The 7,500-nt window shown below is 48.7% G+C and overlaps 2 non-coding genes across 2 annotated transcripts; both read left to right on the top strand.

The window, feature by feature from the left end:
- The first annotated feature begins 3,181 nt into the window (after positions 1-3,181).
- LOC124318922 lies at positions 3,182-5,476 on the top strand. Its single transcript, XR_006912614.1, has one exon. It is a non-coding gene; the product is annotated as a small subunit ribosomal RNA (ribosomal RNA).
- Positions 5,477-6,406: 930 nt separating this feature from the next.
- On the top strand, positions 6,407-6,559 carry LOC124318912. Its single transcript, XR_006912602.1, has one exon. It is a non-coding gene; the product is annotated as a 5.8S ribosomal RNA (ribosomal RNA).
- The last annotated feature ends 941 nt before the right edge of the window (positions 6,560-7,500 follow it).

The raw sequence follows: 7,500 nt of genomic DNA, 5'->3' as shown, positions 1-7,500 counted from the left end.
AAAATTTTTCTAAGTCCCGACGACGTGGTAGTGACGTGGTTGGCGGGACTTGGACGTATAAAGGCCGATGAAAAAAAATGGAAATGGAAATGAAAATTTCTCGATTTCCGACGACGGTGTTTGGCAACGACTCTCTCGCCCGGCCACTGGTCGGCGCGAGAGAGGAGTGAGCGAGACCCGTCGATTCGAAAAGAGAAGCCGTCACACCGTCGAGGCGTGGCGGCTCTCAAGTGGGTTGGTCGGGCGTGTCGTGATGACTCGCGACCGTAAAAAATTCCCACTCAAATTCTCCCATTTCCGACGACGGTGTTTGGCAACGACTCTCTCGCCCGGCCTCTGGTCGGCGCGAGAGAGGAGTGAGCGAGACCCGTCGATTCGAAAAAAAGCCGTCACACCGTCGAGGCGTGGCGGCTCTCAAATGGGTTGGTCGGGCGTGTCGTGATGACTTGCGACCGTAAAAAATTCCCACTCGTCGAAAATTTTCTAAGTCCCAACTTTGAAAACGACGGTTCCTGAAAGTCGGCTGGCGGTTGGATGGGGCAATGTCCCCGTCCAATCGCTAAAAATGAGCCGGAAAACGGAGACATTATGCGGCGGAACATTAGTGGTTTTCCTTAGTATAGAAGAGGTCTCGATTCCTAAACTCGGAAAAATTTTCAGAGTCCCAAAAATTTTCGAAGTGTCGAATAGTTTGGTTTCTCGAATTGAAAATTTTTTTCAAATTTGCGACATTACGACAAGCAGCGATTGTAAAGCCCGGTCCAAATTTTTCAAACGAGTCTTACTTCTTGTTAGTCCGCCTGGCCGATACCAAAGAATGGCCGACCGTCGACTATCGGGCGAATAGACGGGTGAAAGAAATAAAGTCGAAGCCGGTGGTTGGATAGATATCGAAGGGAAGGCGAAAGAGGCGAAAAGGAAAGCGCGAAATTTCTTTAGTAGCTTCGACGCAAAAACTTTGGTATCGACGGGGAGCTTTGGGAAATGAAACGAAGACGCAGAATGGGAAGTTGTCCGGTTCGGCGTTAGTTGTAGTTTCATTTCCACCGTAGCTGAGCTCCTTTCCGCCCGCCACTTCACATGATTTTAGTTTCGATTCCGTTCGATCGCGCTTGCACTGTCTTTGTTTTTTTTTCACTGCTTGGATCGCGGCTTTGCTCTAACCAGTTTAGCCCCATGCGATCAAAAAGTCTTAAAAAAAAAAAACCGTTGAACGGAGACGAACTCGATGAGCTGTCGGTGTGTGAAATATCATTCCTTCGGTAAAACCGTTTTCGAAATTTCCGATGGTCGGTATATGTAAAAATATATCCGAACCGCGATGTGGACGGGAATTCAAACGCCCGCTTCACCGATTGGTGCGACAGCTGAGAAGCTCGTCACTCGATCCAACGACTCTTGGTCGAAAAGTTCAGAAGAGGTGCGCGCGTCAAACATTTTTTTGGTTTCGGACGTTTCGTTTCTTCGGCACGTGTGGTTTGTCTGTGGCCGTCTGTGAGAGAAATCGGACGCTTGTTCTTTGTTATTTTACCGTAACAAGACAAGACGGGAAAGATTCTTTCTTCCAAACTTACGGCATCATAACCATCAGCGTTTACCGTCAGCGACGATACGGAAGAGAAAAGAAAATGGTGCGCGTCTTTTCACTTTTTGACACCGTATCAAAAAAAAATTACCGTTCAGGCGGAAATGTGTGTGTGTGTGTGTGAGCCGAGAGATAAAAAATAAAAAAGCCACCAAACAGAACGCTTTCAAATTATTTCGTGCGGCGTGCGCATATTTCACATTTTGCCGTTTGACGGAAGCTCGTTGTGTGGAACACAGAGTGGAGATGGACGGAGTTGAAGGGGGGCGAAGACGGCCCGGTCGGACAAAGTCAAGAGATTGAAATATACGAGAGAATTGGGTGGAAGTGATGGCAAATCTATAAAATTCAAAAATCGGATGAGATGCGAGGACCGCAAAATGTGGCGTCGACTCTGACTCTCTTTTACTACGAACTTCCCTTCGACGGAAGATATCGAGAGCTGAGCTGAGCGCCCGCTGAGTATGGCCGGCGTAATTACAAACGAGTTACGGTTGGAGCTATATCGATTGTACGTATCCCGAACGTTCATCGAACAAGCCAGATCAACTCGGCGCCCGGTAAGATGTACGCTCAGTTATGGCCATGACACACGAAGGGAGAATTCAAACGGCTGTGAGTGTACGGCCCGCCCGGAGTTGTGTGTAGGCAGTGACCTCTCAAGAAAAAACGTAAAAAATTTTTTTTTGACAGTCACCGGTCTGCGACAAGTAATCAGTACGAAACTTGGGTGCAATGCAAAAAACATTTTGAGAATCCTTGCTTGACAACAACGAATCTAACACGATAAAAAAAAACGATCCCCATCGGTGTACCGCTTGCTTTTCTCGCGCTTCGGCGCAGAATCGCTTATTCAGCTGCCCTTGGAATATGTTCGTTTCGTGCATACTTGATCTCGGTCATTCTTCGGTGAACTCTTAAAGAATTGCGCACTTTTATAGGGGTAGTCTGGTTGCTTGTCTCGACTTGAAATGATTTGTTTTTTTCCGCCCATGACTTTCTATACGATGCCTCTATGCTGGCCTCTGACCGCGGTTGTTCCGAGTTTTCTCTTTCTCTTCGAAAGTCTTTGCGGAAAATTCTGCCTCGTGTGACCGTTGAGCGGTGAGGTGTGTGTGTGTGTGTGTGTCGTGCGGGGTGATGCGAGAGTGTGCCTCGGCGGTGGAAAAATAAAAATAAAACTCTGAGCCCACAAAAATTTAAAAGATGTATGCTTGTCAGCTTAGTAAAGCAGGCTTGACTTATGAGCATACAGCACGCCACATATGACCGTCGAAAACCGTAATACGGGAAAAAAAGTTGATGAATATATCAAGACCGGTCGAATGAATCCGATTCACTTTGGGCTCATAGACCGTTGAATGGTCTTTGACTTTGGAAATTGAAATGAAAAAAATCCAACAAACGGATCGGATCGGTGTTTCTCTTCACTGGGACTCGCTGTGACACGCCAGGCGTTGCGATCAAAAATTTTAGTTTCCGAAGAAAAAGAAAAAAAACGAAAAACGTGTTGATTTGGTGTGTGTTTGGTGATGCGTGGGCGAAATAAATAACCCCGCAACTCGCCGGATGCATATCAAACAAACATACACGAAATACCTGGTTGATCCTGCCAGTAGCATATGCTTGTCTCAAAGATTAAGCCATGCATGTCTAAGTACAAGCCGCTAGACGGCGAAACCGCGAATGGCTCAATAAATCAGTTATGGTTCCTTAGATCCACTCCATCCTACTTGGATAACTGTGGTAATTCTAGAGCTAATACATGCACTCGAGCCTCGACTGCGGGCTTTCGGGCTCGCAGAAGAGGTGCTTTTATTAGATCAAAACCAGTCGGGGCCGGGCTTTCGGGCTCGCGCACCGTACCAATTTTGGTGACTCTGGATAACTTCACGCCGATCGCACGGCCTTCGCGCCGGCGACGTATCTTTCAAATGTCTGCCTTATCAACTGTCGATGGTAGGTTACGCGCCTACCATGGTTGCAACGGGTAACGGGGAATCGGGGTTCGATTCCGGAGAGGGAGCCTGAGAAACGGCTACCACATCCAAGGAAGGCAGCAGGCGCGCAAATTACCCACTCCCGGCACGGGGAGGTAGTGACGAAAAATAACGATACGGGACTCTTCCGAGGCCCCGTGATTGGAATGAGTACACTTTAAATCCTTTAACGAGGAACCATTGGAGGGCAAGTCTGGTGCCAGCAGCCGCGGTAACTCCAGCTCCAATAGCGTATATTAAAGTTGTTGCGGTTAAAAAGCTCGTAGTCGGATGTCTGTCTTCGGCCGGGCGGCGCCGCTCTGAATCAAGGGTGTTGCGTTTCACGCTCTGGGAGCCCGGGTGTCAAAGCCCGACTCTCTTCACGGTCGGACAACATCGCCGGAGTGGTGGTCGGTGCGTCGTTGTTGTATCTGCGGCCAGAGTTGGAAAGTTCTTTCGGGTTCTTTTTTAAATTTTGGTCGTAGTTGACTCGATTCGCTCCACCCAGTCAATCGTTCGGGGTGCCCTTCACCGGGTGTCTCGGGCGGCCGGCAACGTTTACTTTGAACAAATTAGAGTGCTCAAAGCAGGTGTATCCCAACGCCTGAATATCGCAGCATGGAATGATGGAATAGGACCTCGGTCCGATTTTGCTGGTCTTTTACTTTTGGACCCGAGGTAATGGTCAATAGAGACGGACGGGGGCATTCGTACTGCGGCGACAGAGGTGAAATTCTTGGACCGCCGCAAGACGAACAACAGCGAAGGCATTTGCCAAGAATGTTTTCCTTGATCAAGAACGAAAGTTAGAGGTTCGAAGGCGATCAGATACCGCCCTAGTTCTAACCATAAACGATGCCAACCAGCAATCCGTCGGAGTTACTCCAATGACTCGACGGGCAGCTTCCGGGAAACCAAAGTCTTTGGGTTCCGGGGGAAGTATGGTTGCAAAGCTGAAACTTAAAGGAATTGACGGAAGGGCACCACCAGGAGTGGAGCCTGCGGCTTAATTTGACTCAACACGGGAAACCTCACCAGGCCCGGACACTGGAAGGATTGACAGATTGAGAGCTCTTTCTTGATTCGGTGGGTGGTGGTGCATGGCCGTTCTTAGTTGGTGGAGCGATTTGTCTGGTTAATTCCGATAACGAACGAGACTCTAGCCTGCTAAATAGGTGACGGGTTTTATCAATTGAAACCGAAGGGAGTACGGAGGCGTCGGGATCAGGTGGCGGCGATTCGGGTCTCGGTGGGACTGGTTCCTTTAGTGAGGCAATCTCTCGGCTTGGTTTCGTTGTGCTCTGTTCGTCGGGTGTACGGCCTTCACGGGTTGGTTGCCTGGCGGATGAGGTATGGCGGGGCTTTGTCGGGAATGTCTCGCGGGGGCTGGCTCTATTGTTATTCGGTCGTCGTCATCCCCGGCGATACCTTCTGCTCTCGCGTCCGTCACGCAGTCTTCTTAGAGGGACAAGCGGCGTCCAGCCGCGTGACAGTGAGCAATAACAGGTCTGTGATGCCCTTAGATGTCCTGGGCCGCACGCGCGCTACACTGAAGGAATCAGCGTGTTTCACTCTCCCTGTCCGAAAGGACCGGGTAACCGCTGAACCTCCTTCGTGGTTGGGATTGGGGACTGCAATGATCCCCATGAACCAGGAATCCCTAGTAGGCGCGGGTCACTAGCCCGCGTCGATTACGTCCCTGCCCTTTGTACACACCGCCCGTCGCTACTACCGATTGAATGATTTAGTGAGGCCTTCGGACGGGCTTGTCGGGGTGCCGTCGAGTGGGGAGCAATCTCTGCCCGTGCGGTGCCTACCAACGGCGAGACTGAAAGATGGTCGAACTTGATCCTTTAGAGGAAGTAAAAGTCGTAACAAGGTTTCCGTAGGTGAACCTGCGGAAGGATCATAAACGAACAAGACAAATGTTTTGCGCATATGGCTTTGGTTGAGCACGAAACAACTAAAAGTTGCAAAACAAAAAAACCCCATCAAAAGTCTTTCGGCGTAAGACATCGTATGAACTATGTGTGGGTTGACGGAAGAAAATCATTTATTTTGAACGGGTATCAGGCGCTCTGATGCGCGGTGGTTTAAAGCGGATTCGCCTTTTCAAATTGATTTTTCTTTCCTCTCGGCTCAAAAAAAAACACAAAGTCTTTCGATTTGGTCTATGGCCGTGAGCAAATTCTTCCTGCTTCGATGGTGAATGTCTCTATAGATTCATTCGACCTTTAGCGGCGCTCACAGTGTTGACGTTAGTAGAGTGAAGAATACGATAGCCCGCCTGGGCCGCGAGTACCGAAGGAACAATAAAGGAGATTTTATAAAGTCTTAGTCCCTAAATCAAACACTTTGAAAAATAAAAACTCGGTGGATGGAGAGTCGGAAAAAAAAAAAACATCAAGATTTTGAACGGGTATCAGGCGCTCTGATGCGCGGTGGTTTAAAGCGGATACGCCCAATCGAAATTGTTTTTTTTTGTTTCTCTCTTCGTCTTCGGGATTTTTTGATTCTCGGTGGGGGACGAAAGTGTGAGACTTTACTCTGGACGTTCTTTTCGGGCGTAGATACTCGTGGTTGCGTGCGTGTGCGTCGTATAGACTAACACTCCAAAGCCCGACACTATGCCGTTGAAAACCGAATGTTTTTTAAGCTTGCCCTTCGCCCTCTCGATGAAGTAGGAAGAATTCAAAATCACAATAACACACTAAACCCAAATTCTAGTACGAGTGTTTATCGGAACATTTTCTTTCTGGCTTTCTTTCTCCGCCCTCGCATTCATTTGCTTGGGCGGGTTGGAGAAAAAGAGAGAAGAAAACGAATATGTCGTTTTATATACGACCCTGAACGGTGGATCACTAGGCTCGTGGATCGATGAAGAGCGCAGCAAAGTGCGCTAATCCATGCGAACTGCAGAACACATGGAGCATCGAAATCTTGAACGTAAATGGCGGCCCAGCTTCTCGCTCGGGCCACATCTGACTGAGGGTCGGTCGAATGATGAACGAACAGAGATTTTTTCAGTCTTGGTTTTGCATGTTGGGTCGCGGCGAGATTTATTTTTCACCCGGCCTGACCGCATAAAAGCTCCCGAATCTCTAACGTCTGGGTGCCGCGCGACTTAAGTGTCCGCGATGCCTCAAATACAAAAAAGGGGGAAAAATAAAAGAAGGTTCGCCCTGTTTTGTTTTTTTCCTCTCTATTCAAAAGAAACCTTTTTCGATGGCAAAACAGATGGGAAATTTTTGAGCCAACTCAAAAAAAAATTTTAGAAATAAACACATCTTCTCGAACAAGGTGTCGGCTGCGTGTGCGCGATATACCGCTTCAACGCGAGTTTAGTTGTGTGTGTGCGCCGGGCGTGTCGAAGTGTCGACCACCGCGAATTATCACTCACTCTAACCGCTCGTTATGCAAGCTTGGTTCGCGCACGACGCGTTGTTTCAATACAAAAAGCCGCAGGACGCCCTGTCACTTTTCGTAAATTAATTTTTGCGAATAACGAGAGACTCGCTTTATTTCGAAAAAAAAAAATTTGAACCGGCAATTATTCAATCTTTCCCGGCTTTAAAACGCCAAAGTCTGCCGAGCTAGATAAAGTGTTGTCTCCTTTTGAAAACAAACAATTCATTCTGACCTCAGTTTAGATGAGACTACCCGCTGAACTTAAGCATATCAGTAAGCGGAGGAAAAGAAACTAACAAGGATTCCCTTAGTAGCGGCGAGCGAACAGGGATGAGCCCAGCACCGAACCTCGCGCCCGGTTGAGCGGGTGCCGAGGAATGTGGTGTTCGGGAGGATCGTGCGCGTCTGTCCGGTATCTATCGTCCAAGTCTCCATGAACGGGGCGAGCAACCCACAGAGGGTGTCAGGCCCGTAGATAAGACGAGCCGAGACCGTGCATCGGATCCCTTCCCAAGAGTCGGGTTGCTT

Source organism: Daphnia pulicaria, unplaced genomic scaffold (assembly GCF_021234035.1).
Source record: "Daphnia pulicaria isolate SC F1-1A unplaced genomic scaffold, SC_F0-13Bv2 h1tg000077l, whole genome shotgun sequence".
NCBI lineage: Eukaryota > Metazoa > Arthropoda > Branchiopoda > Diplostraca > Daphniidae > Daphnia > Daphnia pulicaria.
This window is presented reverse-complemented; position numbering and strand designations above follow the sequence as displayed.